The sequence below is a fragment of the Cydia fagiglandana genome, chromosome 7, assembly GCF_963556715.1.
Source record: "Cydia fagiglandana chromosome 7, ilCydFagi1.1, whole genome shotgun sequence".
Classification (NCBI taxonomy): domain Eukaryota; kingdom Metazoa; phylum Arthropoda; class Insecta; order Lepidoptera; family Tortricidae; genus Cydia; species Cydia fagiglandana.
In genome coordinates, this window is record NC_085938.1 from 10,503,799 (window position 1) to 10,529,928 (window position 26,130).

Sequence of the window (26,130 nt, forward strand, 5' to 3'; positions counted from 1 at the left end):
TACAAAATCATTGAAAATATGTATATGATTTCTCGATCAATTATTTTACAATGCGCCCGCTATGAAGCTAGGAATATCAAAGAATGCATTGCTCTGATGGATCTGCCGTCTCTTTCATAAGGAAGATCGTGATATGCCTGGGTTAATATTAGATCAGGAAATGGTGGCGTTTCATGATACGCCAAGGATTACGATTTTTCGATATGCCGCCGACATACTACTTATTTAAGGTACCTCATGTTATATTTTGAAAATAACAACAACAAATTAAATATTTAACATAAAATCAATTTAAATTTTTACTTTACTTCTATGAAATGCTATCGATGTTAAACCACTATTTACCTTTACTTAGAAACTGCGTAACAATAATAGAGCTAAAGCCGGACACATAATAGCACTGCCTGAACAACATGAATCTAAGGTCATATATTACTTAAAACAAAGTATTTCACTTTCAGTCTTGTTCGAGATCTCGAATATATTAATCGAGATCTCGACCAAGATTGCATATATCGAGATTTCCTGTCAACTAGGTTAAATTTCGAAAATACATGCGAGATCTAGCGAGATCTCGAAATTGCGAGATCTAGATAGCATTCCCTAGTCCTAGCTGAATTGGTTGTTTCATACACTTACTCTTACTCTATAGAATGTCCAATCCTGCCTTACAAAGACGTTAATATTTATATTTGTCATGTCTATACTTCGTTTCTGAGCATTATTGAAAAAAAAAACTTACTTGATACTAGTATTAACCACTAAGCTAAGTACATAAATAGGGTAATTCGCCAGTAACAGGCCACTATTAGTAACTGGCCACGCCAAACCAAAAATGAATTCTATTCACCTATAAATAGAATTCATTTTAGTATAAGGTGGCCAGTTATTGAAACCTTATACCTACTAAAATGAATTCTGTATAGAGGTGAATAGAATTCATTTTTAGGGTTCCGTACCCAAAGGGTAAAACGGGACCCTATTACTAAGACTTCGCTGTCCGTCCATCCGTCCGTCCGTCCGTCCGTCTGTCCGTCCGTCCGTCCGTCTGTCTGTCCGTCCGTCCGTCCGTCCGTCCGTCCGTCTGTCACCAGGCTGTATCTCACGAACCGTGATAGCTAGACAGTTGAAATTTTCACAGATGATGTATTTCTGTTGCCGCTATAACAACAAATACTAAAAACAGAATAAAATAAAGATTTAAATGGGGCTCCTATACAACAAACGTGATTTTTGACCAAAGTTAAGCAACGTCGGGAGGGGTCAGTACTTGGATGGGTGACCGTTTTCTTTTTTGCTTTTTTTTTGTTTTTTTTTTTGCATTATGGTACGGAACCCTTCGTGCGCGAGTCCGACTCGCACTTGCCCGGTTTTTAGTTTAGGGCGGCCAGTTACTGGCGAATTACCCTATTCGATATCGAGTTCCGTAAACGTAAGCCGGGTAAGTAAAAAAGTTCAATCGCAATAGGGTAATTCGTCAGTGGCCACCCCAAACCAAAAAGTAATTATATTCACCTATAAATAGAATTAATTTTAGTATAAAGTGGCCAGTTATTGAAACCTTATTACTAAAATGAATTCTGTTTATAGGTGAATAGGATTCATTTTTAGTTTAGGGCGGCCAGTTATTAAAAGTGGCCAGTTACTGGCGAATTACCCTACTTAGTAGTAGCAGTAACAAAAAGTGGCAATGCAAATTGCAATCACTGAGGTGCGCGCCAGCGCGAGTACGCGCGCACCGCACGCGTCTGTGTGCGTGCATTACACACACAAATACAGTCTCTCACGGCGCGGTTACGCCCCGTCAGAGCGACGGGTATATTCAGCTTGAAATCTCAAAATTGACTTTTAGCTCAGCTCCCGTTTCGTCTTAAGTAACGATGTCATTTATACGCGTTACTTTTATGGGCACCGATATAAATAACCTGTTAATTATGTAGGCAGTTAGCTATTTTTAAATAGTTGTGTGACAAGGATGAAGTAATATAATTGATATAAATTACATACTAAATTGTGAAATAGAATATTTTTCAGGAACGGTATAAACATAGCCAAAAACATGCATTTTTTTCTTCCTCAAAGTGAAACCTTCCTCTAGAATATGATGTCCACATTTTCCACCGCAATATAATAAAAAATGGTAAAGATATAAATTAATAGTTAAATTCATTAGTTAGTGCGTATCAGACTTCCATTGGAGAAAATCTGTAAACATCTTCCGGTAATCTTCTCGGGTTTTATTTTCTAACTTTTCCATAAACTTCCTTCTAGGAATAATTATACCACTTAAAAGACATGAATGAAAGTCGCGGTAAGTGGAACAGATAAATGGAATAGTTAAACTATCCCTAGCATTCCGCTCATCAATTACTATAATAAAGATCTCTTATCTCTTATCTTATCTCTTATCTCTTAATTCGCTGGTGCAACAGGGTTTCCTAGGCACGCGCGCAATGCTGGTGCGCCATTCCCGTGTACGTAGCCTTCGCTTCTGAGGAGACAGTATAGTACGATCTCTGGCTTCGCACAGTTGTGATGGGCAGTTGTGTGGGTTCGCACATTAAAACTGGTACTGAAGCAATGAGGTAAGTGATGAGAATGCAGAGCCTACGCAAGAGTCGCCAGCGGAACGAGCTCTATTGTTTCACATCACTATCATCACTCAGAACTAAAACGACGTTAGTCTATATGAAGTTTAAAGACGCTTACGACAGTTTAGTTTGGACAGGTGGTGTTATCTCTGGATCGTACAGATTAGTGTCGATGGTGAGCCGATGCCCGGCTTTCGCTTTTCAACGTGTTTAGCCAATTAGGATGTTTTGTGTGTTGCATGAGAGCGACGGGCCTTTCGTCGTCCTTGATAACGGGTTCATGTTTACATTGTTAAATTGTTAATATGGTAACTGTATGGCTAAAGTGATAAGTTTAGACAATTTTTTCTAGTCTACCTCCAAACGTTATCTGCCGGCCTAGCCAAGAGTACAATCGCTATCGCTTCGACAACGAAAAGTATTAAGTCTCTCTATCACTCTTCCGTATTAGCGCGACAGTGACAGTTGTGTTTCGATCGCTACGAAGCGTAAGCGATTAGCATCTTATCTTGGCTACGCGGCCGATCATTTTTAATCATAACAGTTGTCTCATATTCCACTTTTTCTTTTCGTACGCCGTTTTTATTCATCGTTTCCGCTCTCCACTCCAAATATCTACCAAATGTACCACAAATAATTAATAATTTACCGCGTTATGTACTTCGTTGACGTTATAATAAATATAAACGATACAGCCTAAGTATCTTTGTAGAATATTTTACAATTTTTGGTCATCACTTTTATTTCTGCTGAATACGTAAATGTAGGTAAATTAAATTAACACGTGTTGTCTAAATCTAGAATAAAATGTAAACGGCGGAAATCTCAAACTTAAATACAAGTCACAAACTGAAAAGTATTGTCACAGTCCAGTATATCTAGTCAAACGGTGGGAAATCTTCAAAAACCAGAACATAGGGTTGGAACAACGGCACTGCTGCTCGATCGTATCAAGTGTCAACCCACGTGTCCACCAGTCTCGAGTGTCCAATGTCAGTGTCAGCATTCTGTGTCAGTCATTACCACTCGAATTTCAGCTTTCCTGCAATTTCACACCTGCTATCTAGATCGAGATCGTGAGACTTCGCTATTTCTTTGAAAACAAAATGGCTTTTTTACTGTGCTAGAGTTCTATGTTAGGCTATATATTTCTATCCACCTATATGTAGGTACCTACCAGATAATGCGAACGAAACATAATGGATTGGATATTAGGTACTTACGTACGACGTACTTAAATGACTACACGGAAAGCAATTTCACGAGCAGTGTTTTGCCTCCATTAAATTTTTAGGTACCTCCTACCTAATGTAGGTAAGTAGGTATATTTTGAATTAGTAAAACTTGTGCAATATTTATAGAGATGTGGTATTATATAGATTTCTATAAGTATAGTAAGTATGTATGTATCTACTCGCTTTTATGCTTACTCCGAGTCTCTAAATCACTTTGCTCCTACAGTTGCCAGCAGATATATCGGCACGCCCAAAGTGTTATACATATGTTCACAATATGCTGCCGACTTGACAATACATTAATATCAGTTAACACAGGCATGACCTAAGTCAATGCCGACGCCGCGGCCACCAATAGTGCTAATAAATATTCCAACAATGTCCGCATCATATTTTATTATACCGGGTGTGGCCTGTAATATGAGCAAAAAACTAAACTGTAGGCTTTACTCCTCATACTGACCAACATTTGTTCAGCGACTTTTAAAAATAACTTGTGGTTTGATTTTTAATACACTTTAAAGTTTATTCTAAGACGCAATGTATTGCGAATTTTATTATGTTTAAGGCGTGACAAGCAACGTCAATCACAATGATATGGCGTGGCGATGGCGTCCATTGAAGATAATATTTATTTTGTATGAAACATAGGAAGTCTGAATACTTCATAATTTTTAAAAGTTGTTGAACAAAAGTGTCACCGTTTGAGTAGTACAATCTATGTTTTAATTATTTGCTCATGTTACCGGCCACACCCGGTAGAACGTTATGCAGAGTACATATCCACCTATTTTACCAGAGTATAAAAATAGGTACGATAAAAAAGAGTATTTTGAACCAGGAATCTTGCATACCTTAAAATATACAGGGTGAATTATGATTCGATCCTGATGTTCCTTGAAAGAGGTTATAGCTAATAAATTATTGTTATAGGCGTTGTACCTAGTTAATTTGCAATCAGTTTGATTCACAACCCACATGCTAACAGAGGATTTTTTAAGAGAAACTGAACTCCTAAGTACATATTGCTTTATTTTATTACCTATTTAAATAATATATGTTATTGCACGGATAGCAATAAGTAAAATGGAACATTTTTATTATGAAATTTATGAAATATATATCCTGCTTGGCTCAAGACACTTTACTTAATTCAAACCTCTTTTATCTGTGCACTTTAATCTTTCTAGGCAACTTAGTACCGCAACTGTCTGACGAAACCCGCGACCTTGCAAATAATACATGGAACATAATACGGCAATAAAAAAATGTAACATCCCGCAGACCGATATAAACCATAATCAAGACGGAAACACGCTCGATAGATTGACCATGCATTGTTCTGAGATAAAAATATGACTCTTATCTGATGTCCAAGCCGCAGACATGTACATCTAACTTACAAAGTAGTAAGTAGACCACGCAACGCACATTTCGCATGCCAACGACCATGCTCTTCAAATTAGAATTCAATATTTTAAAGCGTAACGCAGATGGCGCTGCAATCGTTTACAAACAACAAGCACACCATTAGATAAGCCAAATCAAAAGAAAAATAAACCATAGACGAAAATCTTCTTACTTTTTGTTCCAGTTGAAACCATTATAGTCTGTGGCTTTTTTACCTCATTGGCGCTCTGTGTTATTATAAAAAACGCGTCAACATCGAAGTTTACGCAGATATATATCCATGGCCCGTTTCGAAATATCGAATATCTTCGGCATCGCAGTAACGGTAGTCTGTGCATCTAACGGATCGGTTAGATGACGTTACGAAACCAGTGCACTTGTGAATGAACGGTTATGTTAGCAGCAACAGTTTTTACATTGATTAGAAGGGCATAATAATGCTTAATAGTATTAGGTACTACTGAAATATTGTACAGTCATCAGCAATAGTATCTTACACAACTAGGGCCGCAAAAATATATGACGTGCTCTTAATGCGCTCCAAATAAGAACGTGTCACATATTTTTGCGGCCCTAGTTGTGAAAGATACTATTGCTGATGACTGTACGTATGATGGTGCGTGAAATATTATGTGTTGTGGGCATCTCAGTACCTAAAATTTTTACTGTTTCTAGTTTTTACTATCACGTACAATATAATAATTGCGACTCTTTATAGGTTTGCAATCTAATTCTAGCATAGCATTGGCTTATGCGAGAATTGATCCGCATTTATCTTCGAGCAACACCGGCTTCCGACACGTCGGAAGGGAGGGGCCCAAGCGATATCTCACCGTACAAATCATTCTGCCATTTTTCGCATTTTTTGTATTATGTGTAGAGTTAAAGGTGACTCAGCTCAGGTAAGAAAGCACATCAAATTGTATGAAAGCATCTCATAACAATCAGTTAGATTCATATAATATGTATTCTCATTTCTTTTATTGATTTTATTTTCTTTTCCTTTTGTAAGATTTGATTTGTTTTCTGAAAGAGCTACGTATTTGTGATTTCATGTGCATATATTTTTATTTTTTATATCAAATTCTATAAAGTTATGTACTCACTGAGTATAATTGCATGAATTCTATAGTAATTTAAATTGTATTAATTACTCGTAATGCATGTTAATTATAAGATGTAATAATGTTTTGAAAAGATGTGTCCCGCCGAGTTTGTTGCCGGTCCCATATTGGGATACCCTCCTCCAATTGAGGGGGGATTTAAATCTTCTCGGGGCAGAGGTGTACGGTTGGAGCCGGTAAATTTATTTGACGTTCATAAGCGCATTGTAATATGCCTACTTGAATAAACTATTTTTTATCTTTATCTTTATCTTATCTTCGCGGGGGGAAGGTGCACACAGTCGCACTTCTCACACACTTACATACAAAATCCAATCAAAGGCCCTACCGCGAACCACGTTCGACGTGTTGCCTCTCTATGGCACTTTTAAATTCATACGTAAGTGTGACAGGGAGGCAACACGTCGAACGTGGTTTGCGGTAGGCCCTCTGTAATGACGACACAAATACATAGAAAATGACACACGTCAAAGACAAATCTTGCAAACCTCGATCTCTTTTTGTGTACGGACGAGTGACTAGTGTCACAACACGTACACTAACACATTTTCTTTGAAGTATGTCATTGTATTCTGAGAGATGAGAAGTCGGATTTGTCGCTCGACCGATCCGCAATTTGTACTGAGCGAGTAAAATCGATAAATCCAACAATTACTTGAGACTAAAATATAATAATTGTATTTAAATGTAATTAAACGTATGATATGTAAAAAAAATATTACATGTGAAAATGTAACACTTTCTTTTTGTAAATTTGATGTCCCCGACCTCTTTTTATAGCAAAAAACCGAGCAAACAGGCATTTTTGTGCAGCAGTGTTCACGCGCGCGTCTGGACTCGGTCTAGTGAAAAATCCAAGTGCAACAAGTTTTATTACCCGCGCTAGATTAAATTGACGCGAGAATCTTGTACCTCGGCAGAGGGGAAATAGTGCGAATGCCGCCTCCCTTCCGTGTTGCTCGAAGGCATTTATACATATATTTGCATAAAATACTCCACTCGCGAAAAGCACGCATCTTCTTACAAACGCGAAATGACAAATGACAGAAGACGAAAGCAAAAACAAAGCGCTATGTACCGTGAAAACGATCACGGCCGTCGTTAATGGAGCAGATGTAGCGTAATTTTAGGGTTCCGTACCCGAATGTGGCCAACTGAATCCTGTTACTGTAAATTACTAAACGGTCAGCTACTTATTGTCATTCCTGTGGACGGTAGTTAACAGCTTGTATGTATGTTAAGTTAATAGCGAGTTTACCACACAGGTTAATAGAAAAGGAGTTCTTATGGGTTTTATAGCCCTTAACTTTAGGCATGTGGATGTGCACAGTAGAGACGTGAATCTGTTTGTGGCACTAAAAAGTTCGAAAAGTTTAGGAAAACTTCTGGAAATTACTATCAAAATCAAACGAAATTTTCATTTATGAAATGTTACTAGGAAATTTCAAAAGATTTCTTGAATTTTCTGTCAGCACATCTGTAAGCCTACATCGTCTGTCTGTCTGAACTTTAAAGATTATTTGATGTTACAGAACCCTCGATGGGCGAGTTTGTTTCGCGCTTACCGAATTATTTATGAATGTAGGTGCTATTAGGTATTATAAGTAGGTGTCGTGCGTGCGCTTTCCGCTTAGGAAACGGAGTCTATATGGTCGCATCATTTAGCTCTGGTAATGTGAAAATTAATTGGTTTGTCACTTGAACGAACATTGATTTAAAACCAATTCTTTGCAGCTGCTCATTGATTAACTCGTGGTTCGCTTCGGCGATTTACATTTAGATATATGTATATGTACCTATTGTAAGTTTTGTTTTACCTTTGGCACAGAATAAATAATAGTACTAGGTACAGAAGACTCACTCTCTAACAAAACGTGTCTGTCACGATCAGCACAGATATGGCCGCTAGGTGGCGGCAGCGCCACGCGCGGCTTATGGCAAACCCCAAAATTGGGGTCGAACGGATGTACTTTTAGCTAACTGTAGCAAAGCGACGAAATCGCGGAGTGAGCCACGCCTGTCTTTGGAAATCACTTTACTGAAATTATAATCATATAATGCAACCTAAGGATTTAGACGACTTCGCTTTCCTATAAAACTACCCTGAATTCTGTTACTGCTCGTATCATATCAGATCATTCAATGACAAAATATATGTAAGTCATATTTTGATCGGTATCGTGATCTATGCTTCAATAAAATGCCAGAATTACCCGTCCGCGTTCAGATCTCAGAACGCTGAATCGCTTTAACCAGTAGTTAACTAGTAAATACTTGATTGTTATATCATAACTCAACAATGAAAAGCCTAAAAGGAAGTTACACGAAATAGGAAATGTCAAGGATATTGTAGGCATGATCGCTAGCCAATGAGTTATGACGATTACTCGGCTTGTTTGAAACGTTAACGCTTTTATTATACGTAATCGACGATTTAGGAGATGTGTAATGTAGCGTCACGAGTTCCGAGTTATTTGTAAGAAAAATGCCGGCTAAAGAAGTCTAAACATAGGCTTGCCGTGTGTATCATGTATTTGAATCGAACGTAATTCTAACTTAATAGCTAACTAGATTAAAAAATGTATGAACTTATCACCAAGCTTACACAAGCAAGAATGTCTGAGGCAAAAGTGGCTACCTATCTAATATTAAATTTAATATTCTCAGGTGTGTATGCATAAAAGATGAGAATAATTTCTTAATCACATCAAAATATTATATATTTAATCGGGTTAAAATCTTCATGCTTATTATGTGAAAATATCCTACGTTCATATATTTTGTAGGCATTGTATACCTATCCCTCATATCTGATTAAGTATGGAACAAGTCTTACAAGTCCATCAAAATTAAAATCGTACACAAATGTGGATATTCTCTTGTCTACTCTACGAGTAGATAACAATCATCTAAATAAAATAATACAATAAACAAATGGCAACCGTGACCAACCCACAATCCTTTTACTTTTCAAATTCCGAACATTGTTTCGATTTAGTTTCAAACGAGTTTTGTTTTCTCGTAGCTAGGTATATTACGAGTGTATACATATACATTTGGTAAATAAAACAGCGCTTTCTTCGAATCAAATCAAGGTTACATATGTAACTCTCACCCGAGCCATAGATTAAATAAGAATTATTACGTGCTGTGCAATCTGCCTGATGAGGTATCTTCGACTTTCGAATGACACTCTAACCATATTGTGTGCTCTCTTACTTTCTGAAGTTATTGTATCAGTATATATGTAAGGTGTACTTTGCTTTTGAATCAGCTAAATTTCACAGGCACCACTTATCTAGGGATTAGAGGGATTGAAGGACATTTTTAGCCCGGAGTACGCCATTATTAATATCAACGTCAATTCGCGAAATAAGTTAGATTATGGTTCCTTCTATATGTACCCACTAAATACCTGATTCAAGGCCCTCAAAACAAATACTGCACCAAGGATAGTCTCTCAGTATAGCTTCCTAATGTGAACAAGCCGAAAAACATGAACTTTTTACATAATACCGACTTGTACAAGCATGCGGTTAAAACTGTACCTACCATAAACAAAAATAGTAATCTAAACTCTCCCGTTACCAATGAGCGGTCGAACGGTTACGGTAACCGTTTCGCCGCTGTCGCACTCCACATGGCAAGGATTACATGTTGCCAACCAGCAGATTATAGGATGGTTGTTGCAAATTGTTGGTCTGTGGTGACGGTGAGCGGTTCGGAAAGTTGAACTGCGTATTACGCATAAGTAGCTCATGATAATTGGTGACGAGAAGTTTATTTTAATGGGGTACGTTTTGTGTTAAATGGTTGATAGGTTAATTATCGCTAGGTTGGATTGGATGATACCGGTTTTATTAGTACTATTTAAAACTATACTTTGCTTTTTGTGCAGTCTTCGTCTAAAATGACTTGGATTTCATGCCCTGTCTTCTTCCTGAATTTAGAAAAATACCAAAATTTATTTAAATTAACGATAGTATTTATAATAATGTATTGAAATAAACGAGTTTGAAGAAAAAATGTAAAAAAATCTGTGTTTAAGTCTGCGATAAAAGACATCAACGGGCGTTTGTTATAATACTAAAATTATTATGTTGGTGGATTGCACTTGGACCACGACGAGTTATTCAAATATATTGAAAGCAAAGCACTTTACTGAAGGTGACATTCTGATGGCAACAGCAGAAGCTGTATTGCAGTTCCTGCTGCGGCCGCTGTATGTGTCAATTTGCTTGATAAAATAATGAAAGACGTTCACTGACGCATTATTTTAAAATGCAGCTGAATCAGAAGGATATATTATTGAGCCTGCCGTAAAACCCACCACAAAACGTTTCTATTGTTAGTATTGTTACCCACCTGTCATTTAAATAACTGACAGAAACATTCACAAAGGCCTATGACAGCATAGACAGAGGTACTCTATACTCCATTCTTATTCATTTTAACATCCCCAAAAAACTAGTTGCCATAATTACTGCAGCAACTAAAGAGAGCAGAATGCGAGTCAGAGTAGGGGGTGAGCTGTCTGAAGAATTCACGGTTATGACCGGCCTAAAGCAAGGGGATGCCCTATCGCCTGTGCTCTTCAATCTAGCCCTAGAATATGTTGTCCGGAAAGTTTTAGTGTTGGACATAGGGGTAGAGCTGAACGGCAGGCACAAGGTGGTGGGGTACGCAGATGACCTGGCTTTATTAGGGGAGAGCCGTGAACAGGTAGCGGAGGCAGCTAGTGTCCTGGAACGAGAGGCCTCTAGTTTAGGTCTCAGGATCAACCAGGCAAAAACTGAATACCTCCACATGAAACGTTACAAGAATACACGCATCCAGCGTGATAGTCTTCATGTTGGGGGTACCGTCTACCGTGGAGTTGAGAAGTTTCGGTACCTGGGATGCACTGTTACCGACACAAACACCAGAGAGGAGGAGATCAACATACGCATCCAAAACGCCCTGCGGTGCAGTGCAGCCCTCCACAAAGTGTTGGTGTCCAGGCTTCTCAGCAAACATACAAAGTTACGGATATATAAAACCGTTATACGGCCTATCCTAATGTATGGCTGTGAGGCCTGGTCCCTAACACTAAAAGAAGAAGGTCAGCTCCTGGTAGCAGAGAGAAAAGTTTTTCGCAAGATCCTGGGACCTATTCAGAGAGATGACGGCACCTGGAGGATCCGGAAAAATGCCGAGATCGAGGAGTTAGTGGCCGAACCCAATATCATCGGCGAAACGAAAGCGCACAGACTTCGCTGGTTCGGTCACCTACTCAGAATGGGAGAGGATCGGGCTGTCAAGAAGGCGTTCTTGGGACGACCGACTGGTAGCCGTCCAGTGGGTCGGCCCAGGTATCGCTGGGAAGACAGTGTGGCGGCGGATCTGCTTCAGCTTCGCGTCAGTAACTGGCAGGAAGTTGCACAGGATCGGGACAGGTGGCACGCTCTCGTTTCGGAGGCCAAGATTCTCTTTGGATCGCTGAGCCAAAATAGTTAGTTGGTTAGTTACGTTTTGTGTTAAATGGTTGATAGGTTAATTATCGCTAGGTTGGATTGGATGATACCGGTTTTATTAGTACTATTTAAAACTATACTTTGCTTTTTGTGCAGTCTTCGTCTAAAATGACTTGGATTTCATGCCCTGTCTTCTTCCTGAATTTAGAAAAATACCAAAATTTATTTAAATTAACGATAGTATTTATAATAATGTATTGAAATAAACGAGTTTGAAGAAAAAATGTAAAAAAATCTGTGTTTAAGTCTGCGATAAAAGACATCAACGGGCGTTTGTTATAATACTAAAATTATTATGTTGGTGGATTGCACTTGGACCACGACGAGTTATTCAAATATATTGAAAGCAAAGCACTTTACTGAAGGTGACATTCTGATGGCAACAGCAGAAGCTGTATTGCAGTTCCTGCTGCGGCCGCTGTATGTGTCAATTTGCTTGATAAAATAATGAAAGACGTTCACTGACGCATTATTTTAAAATGCAGCTGAATCAGAAGGATATATTATTGAGCCTGCCGTAAAACCCACCACAAAACGTTTCTATTGTTAGTATTGTTACCCACCTGTCATTTAAATAACTGACAGAAAATATAGTAACATGACAGGTCTCGAAATTGATTTCCACATAACATAATGTAGTGTAGGTGAGCTGTGGGCTATAGCTAAAGTAACAAACATGTGTATATACCAATCAAGACACTATCGCAAGTTTTTTCACACGTTATATGGCGCCTGCCCGTCATATAGCCAACTGGCATAGTTTGCATACATAATAGACCGCTATTATAATTCAAAACTAAGTATTTAAGAAACAGTTACCGTAATATAACGGCTGGTTAACTTTTTAATTTTGTGGTTGCGTGACGAATTAAGTAGCGATCGTGGTTTTGTGCTTTTTTGACATGGTTTTTCAATATTTTTCTTTTATGCCTCTTTACCCAATTACTGCAGTTTTCTTGCTCGGTACCTTAAGCTTGTTAAGGTCGCCGGAAGACGCTGGATGCGGGTCGCTTCCAACCGGCACGTATGGAGGTCCAAGGGGGAGGCCTATGTTCAGCAGTGGACGTCTTATGACTGAGATGATGATGATGATGATGACCTTAAGCAAAAATATATCAACGTAATACTCCTTATCAACATACTTATGTAGGTAGGTACTTAATTGTTTCTAATTGCATAAAATCATAATAAGCTATTTGCCAAAATTTCATTTTCTCGCTTTCTCGCCGACTGTTTTAGAGTACGTACCTAACATTGCATTGTCTTTCGATTTACTGTATGCAAAATTTCAGCTCAATCGAAAATCGGGAAGTGGGTCAAATACCGCTTCCAAGATTTGACCCGCACTAACTAACAATACATACTTACATAACAGGGCAATGTTAACTGTCCATGTTTGTATTATGTTAAGTATGTAAAATGTCTTAGTATATTAATTACTTTTATTCCCAAAACTCAGCTATCTTCTACTAGAATAGAATATTACCGCGCAACTTTTTTACCAACCGTCTAGGGGCCCACTGATTAACAGTCCGCCGGACGGTATCGGCCTGTCAGTTGTTCGGAACTGTCAAAATTTTGTTCTAACTGACAGGCCGATATCGTCCGGCGGACTGTTAATCAGTGGGCCCCTAGATAAGTATTTAGTAAACCTACAGTTTAGTAAATTTATAAATACAGTATTTACGAGTATATTCAAATGAATTAAATCTTCATTCACGTCGCTCATTATCACAGCTTGATGCAACTCTCCCATGGCAACTGTGTCACTTCTCGCGGCTCTCAGCCTTTCGCTCGATGCCAACCGGATGCTCATCCAATATCATCACAGCCAATGTAACAATGGTTCTCCCACATATTAGCCTTTTCCTATTTGCATTCTAAATGTGCCCTTCGTTTGACTATCTAAACATAAAGGCGTAGGCGCTGTTCGTTACAACCGTCTGTCTAAAAGGGCCCACTGATTACCAGTTAGTTCGCCGGACGATATCAGCCTGTCAGTTAAACCAGGCGTGTCTCACTCCGCGATTTCGTCGCTTTGCTACAGGTAGCTAAAAGTACATCCGTTCGACCCCAATTTTGGGGTTTGCCATAAGCCGCGCGTGGCGCTGTCGCCACCTAGCGGCCATATCTGTCCTGATCGTAACAGACGCGTTTTGTTAGAGAGTGAGTCTTCTGTACCAAGTACTATTATTTATTCTGTGGTTAAACGCAAAATGACAAGCTGACATCCTTCGGCGAACTGGTAATCAGTAGGCCCCTTCATGCCCGCAACTGCAGTCTTAACAAATTCAAATTCAAAATATTTTTCTGAATTTAGTGCTGCCAGTTTTCTGCATGTGTATCTATTTGTTCAGCGAAAAATTACAAATATATTCTGTACATTACCATGGAAAACAATTGATTCATAATTCTTAATTGCAAGTTGCAACCGTGATACAGTATAGATGTCAAATATAATATAATAATATAATATGTACAATTCTCACATGAACCCTATAAGGGGACAGCATAGCTTACTTATAACATATTATTATTTTATATTTTTAGTTACGAGACTGGACTTGAACTCACGCAAGGCTGAATGACCTGAACCACTCGGTACTTTTTTGCGCCTTAGTATCTCATCTTTGCTTTCAAACCCGACAAAACAGGATGTGCACTATGTGCATACGCATACAGCCAGTGCGATAACGATGTTGACAAGAAAACGAGCGATAAGCTTGTTTGAAAAAGTTTGCGGTAAACAACAGCGAACATTGTAAACAGTCCTTTACAGCGGCCCATTTTAAGGTTACTTGCAACTTTTTTTTAGACAGTGAGTGGAAATCGTATAAAAAATAGCTGTTTTCTTCTACTTTTTCAACCCAGCGTTTTCCCGGCCTAGCGCCAGCGCCGCTTTCCTACTCAAAAAAATTTGCTGTTTTTTAATAAGAAAAATTAGAAAACACTACTTAAGGGAAATTTATAATATTAATTAGTTGTGCTTAAATTTTAACGTTAAGTTTTTTGCTTTGAAAACGAGTATGCTGAATTTTAATAAGACAGACAACAATAATTTTATTTAATAATTTTGCAAATGTGAATAATTACAGAAAATATTTACCTTATACTAACTTCCAAATTTATACACTCCTGATACATTAGGCGTTCATACCATGAAATAACAGTTAGGTATAAGTAAAATAAACTAATTTGCCAAGCAGACTCGTGAGAAAGATGATTATTAATTGTATGATGGCGGGTCACACGCGGTCACGGTAATTGTGTCATCAAGACATCGGAGAATGATTTAGAGCTAAAAAGAATTTAAGTCACCGAATTAAATATATCATGGATTTGATATCACCGTAACGTGATGTATGATTTACATGTAGGTACATACCTATATGTATGTACAGTGAGCTTCAAAATTGCATGAACATTTAAGAATGGAATTCATTCAAAACATGGTTATGCACTTTTGCAGCTGGGTGTATTATTCTTTATTGCACACCAAAATAAAACATAAAACTTAAGCAGTAAAGAAACTGCATGTGGACAGGCAGGCTAGTAAAAAAAAATGCAGCTCGTGAGTCTTGACTGTAAATATTGTAAGTAATGTAGATATGTACATTACTGTCTTCAATCTCAAACATTACATTTTCATCGTAAGATTCGTGGCGAAGGAAGGCACGAAACGAAGTCTTTGTAAAATAAGATATCGATAAGATTTCAGTTATACATGTTAGCAAGTTATTTACTAGGATCAAACCGTAAAGCCATGTTTAGTGATCAAAAGCGCCTCATAAATTTAATAATCCAGCCTCACCGAAGTATGTATAAATGTGCGTTATCAACTTATCAGACGCTGTAAAATACGTTGGCCTCTTTACGTCGCTCCCGCAGTACGAACAGCTAATCAAATAACTGTGCCAGGTAGGTCAGTAACGTTTGTCTTAGCCTGTGCAAACAGCCTGATTAGAATGTGTTACAAACTATGCTAAACGGATATTGAGCGAAATACGTTAATAATTAACACGTTGAAGAAACTTTTCGGTCTCCGACAAAAGGGGTACCTATACCTACTGAATATAGATACCGCGTGCTGAATAGATGCCAGCTATTTTGTCGAAATTCAACGCAACCAATAGCTTTTTCTCAAAAATGGACGGCAAAGTCGACTTTGCCGTCTAAAAAATAGGTCGCGAAGCGCGTAGTTTATGGTCAGTCAAAAATTAAAAAAGTTAAAAACATTGCAGTCTCGATTTTGGGACTGCAATGTTGCATACAAATTCCATTATTTGTCGAGTTCCAAACTTTTTAAAAGTTGAAATGGCCATATCAAATGAAGGCACAGGCCCATTAAACAGCCAAACAGATGATTAGTACCGCGACTATTTAGCTGTCTCAAATAGGTTGGCGTATTTTCGGCAGAAAAATACACTTCTATTTTTTTATTAAAAAAACAAAAAGGCGGCAAGGGCTTTTTTCTGTGAAAATATATGCGTAAGAACGTTGCTTTTGTAAAATATTTCTATGATATTTATGTTTCTTGCGCCATTTTTGAGAAAAGCACTATATATGACTCGGCTGGAAGGCTACTTGCTGGCTTCGGATTCAATTAAACGGACTCCCAAGGTCGTCCGTTTAAAACGAATCCTCAGCCTGCAAGTAGCTACTTCCGAGCCTCGACAATAATGTACTATTATGTACCTATTTTAGTAGGCTATTATTAGGCTCTATTGACCTCTATCTTTAAAAGTTAATGTCTACAAAATAAATAAGGTAGATATTTATAAAATTGCGTAGGTATCTCTCAAGTCTTCAATTGTAATATAATTCATAATGGACAATAAAAGTAAAGAAACAAGTGGTGTGAATAATAAAATTTCAACTTTTTGTGCAAGAAATACTGAACAAAGATAAGATACCTAACTATGTACCATGCTATTTATATATTGCTCGTAAACATTATGCAAACCTACATGTGTTTATGTTCGTTTCCACGCTTCACCGGCTGACTGATAACTATCACTTTTATGCAGATATCCTCGTACGAAATCCCACTGTTTGCTTGAAAGAAGTGGGCGTTTCGTTTATTTACTTAGATCATTACTATCGTTCATTCATGAGTAACCAGTTGTTATGAAACAATTGGTAAAAAGTTTCATTTTATTGCGATGGTTTAAGTAAAAAAGTTGTTCGATAAATTGCGATCGTCTGTCTGTCTGTATGTTCGCGATAAACTCATAAACTAAGTACTAAACGGAATTTTCATGCGATTTTCACATGTAAATAGAGACAATAGAGTCATTTTTGGGGAAGGTTTAGGTGTAAAATTTGTTAACGTTTGCCCATGCGAAGCCGGGGCGGGTTTTTATTTTTGTCAACCCTAAGTATAAAGGTTGCCTTATTATGTATATACGGTTTGCGTAAATAAATACAAATTTATGCATACTTGTATATTTTATCTCTGAGTCAAATCTTACACTGTCACTAGCAATTCCAAAATCAAGCGTCCATTTACGAGACAAAGCAATGCAAGGCGTTGCTCTTGACCCACATCCGCTGCTGGAAAAAAGCCAATTTTAATTGTGCATTATTAATTTACATCATATTATTATAATGAATGGGATTGATTAAACATGTGTTTTTATTCGAAAAGCTGCGGTACCTGCGGCCAGTTCAAAAGAAACGGTTTGTTATTTACGTAGGTATATGTAAATACTGTAAATAGATACATAATTATTGTGTTTGCTAAAGCTGTCTCTTTTTGATTTCAACCATTTCAATAGATTAAGATCGTGAGTGATCAAACACATAGCCTTTAGATGTAGATATAGGTATATATATATACCTAATTAAAATAAAACTAATATTAGTTGTTACTGACGTTTGTAAACATTCTAAATACTTATTTAAAACATTAATTAAGTAAATGCTACATTCTAAAGTAGCTACCGATAATTTCGTTACAGATTGGCTTCCGATAATTAGTGCATGTGTTAGTGCGTGTCGGTAATACTAGGTTACGTATATGTATACTTTGCAATCTTTCCATTACGATATTACTTAACTAGATTTACGGCAAATTGTATGCGGTACGCTGGAAAGCGGGGAAAATTTAATATGTGTGAAACTAAAGCAAGTATACATTGTCTGCATATGATATGAAGGCCAAATATTATCTTTAAAGGAAGTCTACTGCGTAATTATAATTACACTATTTATTTACGAGTAAAGAAAGCACATATAGCTATAAATAAGCTCGCTCAAATCTCGACATATGAATTACATTCTCGTATTGTAACACACCTATATAGTTCTTGTACGTTAGAGAGTTAGTTTTTCATTAGCGCTATATACTTAGGTAGGTACTTATTTATCTGTTCAAATAAATTAATTACAAAGCAATTTTTCTACGCGACAACGTTATTGTCTATAAATCATTGCTTTATTAAGGTAACTCTCTCCGTTACCTTAATAAAGCAATGTTAGATTTATAGACACCCTCTCCGTTACCTTAATAAAGCAATGTTAGATTTATAGACAATAACGTTGTCGCGTAGAAAAATTGCTTTCCAGTGAGCTTCGCTGGAGTAGGTATGTATATATATAATTATAGCCGCAACACGTCGATATTGTCGATAACGACAAAATAGAGCGTTTGTAGAACGGCGTCAGAAAGTGTCGTGTAAGTACATACTTGCGTATTCTATTTTGCTTACGTTAATTGTCGTTTTTGACTTGATACATGCGTACATAATAATAAACCTAGCCCTAGGAATTTTTTATAACACAATTACCATAAAACATTAAATAAGTTTAAAAATAAGAATACAAACTGTCTATAAATAAACTTAAAATAAAGCTTAGCCCTAGGTACTAATGTTAATTCTCGATAATACGTACAAGTAGATACGTGATGACTAATGAGGTTTCGAGACCGTAGGTGTCAAAGCATATGTAACATTTCATAACGATATACATCATAGGTATTCGCTCAGAATCCGACACTATAAATCACATAGCAGCAATGACAACCAGAAGTCGTTTGCGAAACCAAATTACTTGTCCATCTGGTATGTAGCCTATGTAGCAAGAAACAATAACTAAATGCAGTATCGTGGGATCAGTTAGTCAATGAGATGATTAACTGCATTGGTGGAGACTCGTTAGGCGATTTGTCATGTTTGCAATTGTTTTATTATTGGTTCGTGCCACGGTGAACTTCTTTTCATAGTAGGAATGAGTGCCAAGTAAACCTGCCGGCGTTTTATGGATTGCTTTATCCATCTTTATCCACGTGATAAAATAACTGTCACTTTTTAACACCGTGGGATAGAAAGCGAACGGACACCGTTTTATCACGCTGTCACGTAGACAAGAACGACCATCATATCCGTACTGATTACAATTAAGGTAGAAGTACTAGTTTCTACCTTATTTGACTACCTACTCGTGTACCTCTCGCGTCAAATGATGGTCCCTATATGACAATTCACTTTTCACCACACTAGCTCGGAAAGGCTTACTTTGCAATTCAAAAACTAATAGCAAAGTTGCATTTTATTCACAAGTGAGGCAAAGTAATCAAATGCAAATTTTGAGTTATTTTCTTATGTTTACTGGTAGAATTGACTTTCAAATGATGATTATGGATGATAAATATTTAATAACATTCATTTGGATTTGATTTGGTTTGTTTTTGTTTGATATTTTACATTTAATATTGGCTTCGGGTTGATGTGGTGAAAAATTTTGTGTTTCACTCGGGGGCAAATTTTGTTTAACCCTCGTGCTTTGAAACCCTCGCAACGCTCAAGATTCCATTTTTCGAACCACGAGCGTAGCGAGTGGTTCAATTTTGGAATCTTTCGCTTGCTCGGGTATCAATATTAGCACAAAAACTTTGCCCCCTTGTAAAACAAATAACTATTTATATGGAGGAGCAGTCACGTAAAACGTTTGTAGAATACTTACATAGAATACATTTTTGGAAGTTTAGCACATTAATTTCTTTAGAAATGCAATACTTAGGTATGTACGTTAAAAACATGTTTCTTCAATTAATTTTTACCTTGGAGGTTATCTCTATGTTTGGGGCCCTACAATTCGACCCAAAGGGTTTTGTGTAACCTGCTGGTAAATACAGGAGCAGTGTGTTCAGGTGTATCAATACATGCTTAGCATAGTTTTAACGTCGTGGCGTGGCGTGGCGGTGCTAATTTCACAATCTACGACATATCATACTATCGGAATGTAATACTTTAAATTCTCGGTACTACTTACGCACGTGCCATATTAAGAAATTTAATGTTTTTATTACGAATGCACGACAGTGCTAATGCTAATAGTAGCACACTGGCCATTTACGGTGCTCTAATTCCAACCTCACCTAGGTACATAGAAACAAATGTCATGGATATCTATGCTTTGAAACAATTGATATTTGATATTGCTGATATTGATATTTATTGAAAACAAATTTTACAGCATTACAGCTAACACCAATGCACTGTAAAATTAAGTAGTAAAATTAAGTACCTAAGTAATAATAAAGCGATTAATAAGCTACTTATTGCATGTTTGATTCGCAAAAACGTAAAAAATCTTTAATCTTTAACTTTATCTTTAGGTCACAATGTAGGTACCTAAATGTTTGAGTCAAGGGTACCTACCATAAATAGTATTTTAGAATAGAATAGAATAGAATATTCTTTATTTGCTTAAAATATGGTACAATGAGTTGGTAAGGATAACATATATCTGTGCTTAAACATATTTTGCTAGTTTAGCATGCAAATGTACACTTAAACTAAACTTAACTAAATACCTATTTAACTTACATTTTTAAATACAAAACAGTGCAGTAGTGGGTACCGTAGCTATTTTAGGGGGTTAGTCGATCAAAGGAACATTCTAACTTATGGCTTATTCTATATTATTATATTCAATACGATTAAGCAAACATTATGTAGGTATAACTTATAGTTTTACCCCTTTTGGTGTAGAAACACTCGGCCCGTGGGGTCCCGGTGCTCTGAAATTTTTCGGCGCGTTAGCAAAGACCGTGGGGCTGGCAGCTTCCTCGCACAAGTCGCACAGCGCATAAGCATTGCAATTCAGCGAGGTAATGCTGCCAGCGTCTACGGAACCTTGCCGAGGGGCGATTTTTTTATTGTAGTTTAGGTTTTATTTTTATTAATTTAGTATTATTTTATTTGGTTTTTTATTTTGTGGTTTCATATTTTAAATAAACTGTTTTGGTACCATATCAATTATATGTTAATGGACATAGAAATCTGTATTCTGAGATAGGTATTATCTCTCTGTTAAACAGGCATCATGATTTGTAGGTATGTTATTAGGTATATTATTCATATAATCATAACATTCTATCCCATTAAACAGCTGAACCACCAAGACCACGTTGAACACAAAACAAAACACAAACAGCTAACACGGTCATCTCGGTCCCGATTGTCCGTTATATTTCTCAACTACTACCGCTGCAAGATATGCCAGATTATCCAAGATATGACGAAGTTCTTATTTCAACGACATAAAGATTACAATTGTTTATCTTTGTTCGCTGGTGGCTAAGATTTGTCCTGCTTTGCGCTAATCATCTGGGTATAATTTGCCTCGTTCACGATAATTCTATTTGATGAACGTGACCGTCTATTGCTTAATCTGATACCGACGTGATACTAATCTGAAGGTTTTTTAAGACTGGAAAAGTAACAGGAAAAGTTAGTTACGCCAGTTTATGTAAGGTTGTTCCAACGTAGGTAGTTTTTGGGAGTGACAAAATAATTGTTTTAAAAACTTTTGGGTAAATAAACGAAAAATGTGAACACTATTTAAATAATCAGTTTATTGTATACATTGGACCTTGGTGATTGCTAAACAGATATTAAAAAATATTTTTAGATTCGCTATGTCTAACTACTTCAAGGAATGTAGTAGTTATTTAAATGCGTTTTATAAATGAGAAGGATACACATACATACATACATGCTATTTTTATCAGGTAGCCCATTTCATTTCCCAAAGAACCAGGCCGCTTAGCCAACATGCCAATCGCTTACGCTCCGTAGCGGTCGAAACACAACTTTACTGTCACTGCCGCACTACGGCACTAATAAATGGAAGAGTGATAGAGAGACACAAAGCGTTTCGTTGTCGTAGCGATAGCGATTGTCACCTTGGATGGATAGGCCGGCAGGCTACTTACATAGAATGTTTTTTCGGGTAAGCCGATTGGAAATAAGACGGGAAGGGACTTAGGTTTGGTTGGGTAATTCGAAACTGTCTATCACGCACGTCTGCATTTTCGCCTGTTAACCCATCAGATGTCACGTAATGCTTTCATCATTGCGACAATACTACATTCAGCCCAACGTAACAGCTTTCTTCTTATGTGTTCCACGTTTAATCCCATTCAATTTGTAACCTTATGGTTTTTCGATTAGGTTCCAATCTTGTTTGATGGTGGGGGGTAATTTGTGGCAGCATGCGTGGAATTGGCTCGTACGTAGATAATCGAGAAGACGCGGGTTCAAGAGCGTTGCGAATGTTAAGTGTTATTATAGGTAGCTTTCACAAAAACAAAAGACGGTGTTAGCTAGTACACTGCTTGGGTGTATGGCGTTTGTCACGTAGATAAAAACATCAGAACTTTAGCTGCACAAATGTCTCTAGCCCTAGTGCGACCGAACCTGTTGTGAATGTGAATTTAGATGTTAGAATGAATGAATAACAGCTCTAATCAACGCAAAATTATAATTATGTATAAGAATACAACCTGCAACATTTTTGCAGTTCAGATGTTGTCAAAGAGAAGTTTTATATACCATCAGGCACCCACATCCGAATTTATAGATAAATTACTGAAACAAATTTTGAAAACATCTTAATTTATCGAAAAACATTCTAAAAGTACTTATTTATTAAAGATTTCAAAAAGATTAACCGACTTCACTGGTGAGTTGGTGACCGAAGAGCTGACAGCTTTCTTGCAAAACGTATTAGCATCGCAATACAGCGAGGAAATGCTGCCAGCGTCCTCGGCACCATGCCAAAGGGGCCCAATTTCTTAGAAGTATTTTAATTTTATTTAGTATTAGTTTTTAGTTTTATTTTATAGATACCTACGTTAGTTTATTTTTCCATTTTAAGGTATCTACCATCTACCTGAAACTGAAAATAAATATATGTACCTTTATACTTTAAAGTACCTATTACTTCCATTCAAACTAACCTAACCTAACTTTGTAATTGTTGTTACAGGAAACTCACGATCTGCAACGACCGGCTTCAGGTAATTTGAGATTTACATTTCGTGACCGTATCATTATGGCGATGGCGCCTGCACCTGTCACGTACGATTAAGTGCAATGATAATAATATCAACGTGTACTGTACATTAGGGTGAGTTAGGGGAGAATGCTGCATTAAATATAGTACATTATTGTCGAGGCTCGGAAGTAGCTACTTGCAGGCTGAGGATTCGTTTTAAACGGACGACCTTGGGAGTCCGTTTAATTGAATCCGAAGCCAGCAAGTAGCCTTCCAGCCGAGTCATATATAGTGCTTTTCTCAAAAATGGTGCAAGAAATATAAATATCATAGAAATATTTTACAAAAGCAACGTTCTTACATATATATTTTGACAGAAAAAAACCCTTGCCGCCTTTTTATTTTTTTTAATAAAAAACTAGAAGTGTATTTTTCTGCCAAAAATACGCCAACCTATTTGAGACATCTAAATAGTCGCGGTACTATTCATCTGTTTGGCTGTTTAATGGGCCTGTGCCTTCATTTGATATGGTAATTTCAACTTTTAAAAAGTTTGGAACTCGACAAATAATGGAATTTGTATGCAACATTGCAGTCCCAAAATCGAGACTGCAATGTTTTTAACTTTTTAATTTTTGTCTGACCATAAACTACGCGCTTCGCGACCAATTTTTTAGACGGCAAAGTCGACTTTGCCGTCCATTTTTGAGAAAAATAAATTTGTTATGGCAGCAGCTTTGTGCTTTGTTCCATCCACTTGGATAATGTTGATGTGAATAATAAATCGATACTATCGTATAAGTAAGTTACAATATCTTCAACAAGGTTGATCTCCCATAAGGATGGTTACCTAAATCTATATGAATGCTAAATCTTATATGAAATGCAATTCTATCCTTTCCTCTTGACGGTATAGTACATTTTTACTTGTTACGTTACGGTCAATGTCAAATCCCATACGTTTTGTTAGGAAAGTAACGGTTAGACGTTACTGAAACACGACTTAAGTCGTGCTTTAAAGTACAAGTTAAAATGAAAATAGCCTATATCGCTACATATTAAAGAAACCATTATTTTGTCGAATTATTGCTTATGGCGCAAAATCTCATGAGACAGGTGGTTATACTATAATCACATAATTGAATGAGAAAGCTCTTAGGTACGTTGGCAGCTTATTTGCAGCATTTTAGAAAAGTGGGACAAGCTTTAATGCGGAATTCCACTTCCTTGGCAGCAAATTATGTAGAAAGTACCTAAAACAATGGAGAAGAGACTTTTCAAAAGGCCTTATTTTTCTATGATCATCATATAAAAATAAACCCTTATGGAAAAGACACTCCTCAATGGGATATAAATTATATAATGGAAGACCCTGTCTTCTTCAAAACAATACATATATTTAAGCACAACACTATACCTAATATGACCTGGTTATTATGATATGACAAGCATACTTAAAACTCCATGCGGGCTTCGTATGACATTCAGTTAAAAAAGGCATTTAAAATTGATTGTTTGTTGATCAAGAAAATTTGAAGCTGGGGGCTATAAAGAAATGGTTGTTGGGGTTTTTCAGTCGATTTTGGCGGAACCCCTATCTAAAACTGCAAAATTAGTGTACCATTTTTTTGATAACTAGTATAACATTTATTGAAACTAGATAATGTAATGTAATGTGTGTGTGATGTAGGTAATGTAGAGGCCCAACGGAGCCGACATGTCCCGTTTGATAAAGGTTCCCTTTAAAATACGAAGATAAAAAAAAAAACATTGAAAGACTTTTGATTAACTCCTCACAGTCGTGCGTGCGTGATATGTGACCGTAAGGTGCAGGTCCAATTTGACTTGAGAAAGTGGCAGAAGGTGATGTGGCCACCATTTCGATATTTATAACTTGCAATGTCACGGCCGAACTAATTCTAAAGATGGCAGCTTATGGAATTAAATATATAGCAAGTGAAATAAAGATATATTAGTTACCTATTGCTACCATAGGCACTCCTACTTTGCAAGGTTCTCCCCATATCACTTTGACAATTTCTTTAATGCATGGTTTCTCGAATGGCGTGTGCCTTCGATTGTATCGTATGATTTGATAAGATTTCCTATAGAGATACCCTTACAAATCTTATCAATAAAACATCGTCATTACCGTTTCCGCCCACGAATAGCCATGTTATCCTCGCCGTCTCAATTGGCTACAATATTTGAAATTGAACAACACGATAGCTATCTGATGCCGAGACACGAACCGTGGTTGTCTGTGGCATAAATTGAACATTTAAATCAGAATATGCAAAGTGAGAAACGTTGGAGAGTGATTTTGAAAGCATGTTTAACTCTCACGCATCTAATCTACTTACTGATTTGTTTAACATGTAGAAATTGTAGAAATTGCAATAATATTTTTGTCTTTTATTAGGTGCTAACTTAAAGTGCCAAATAAAGACGTAAAAACAATAAAAAAAAACACCGAATTTCTTCTGAATTTAGAATTGAGGTTAAAGGCTGATATTTTTTAATGTCAAGGTATTGTGTGTATATTATTGTGTTTTAAAGTCGCGTCTTGTATACATACTTAATTAAAGCTGAATATTATAGATACCTACCTAAGAAAAAAATAAGTAAGTATCCCTTACGAGTATTGATTACGATTTGTTGAAAGTTAACTCTATTTTAATGTGTAGGTATCAAATCAAGGTAATGTTTTAAACAATACGCATTGAGATGTTGCAAACGAAGACACGATTGTTACTTTAACCCATCATTAACGCGTCAGCGTGCTAAAGATCCGCTTAAGTGCAAACCAACCAACAATAATGAATTAACGATACTATCATTATCATTATTTAATTCAATCGCTTTGTTCATTAGCGTTCGTGTCGACGCGTCGAGTCGATAGACGCGCACACGCGTCTTACAAGAATTGCAATCGCTAAATTACTGTTACAACGAGGAAGGAAAACGATTA

At 36.9% G+C, this 26,130-nt stretch overlaps 1 protein-coding gene and 1 long non-coding RNA gene across 2 annotated transcripts in view; both read left to right on the plus strand.

Annotated features, from left to right (window-relative positions):
* Positions 1–26,130, plus strand: part of LOC134665840 (cystinosin homolog) — a 231,110-nt gene that overhangs the window by 112,613 nt on the left and 92,367 nt on the right. The gene's annotated exons all lie outside the window — the stretch shown is intronic.
* The window catches only part of LOC134666316 (uncharacterized), a 60,643-nt gene that overhangs the window by 13,471 nt on the left and 21,042 nt on the right, over positions 1–26,130 (plus strand). The window contains exon 2 of the long non-coding RNA XR_010098480.1: positions 23,151–23,181. This is a non-coding gene — a long non-coding RNA (uncharacterized LOC134666316). The remainder of the gene's footprint in view (positions 1–23,150; positions 23,182–26,130) is intronic.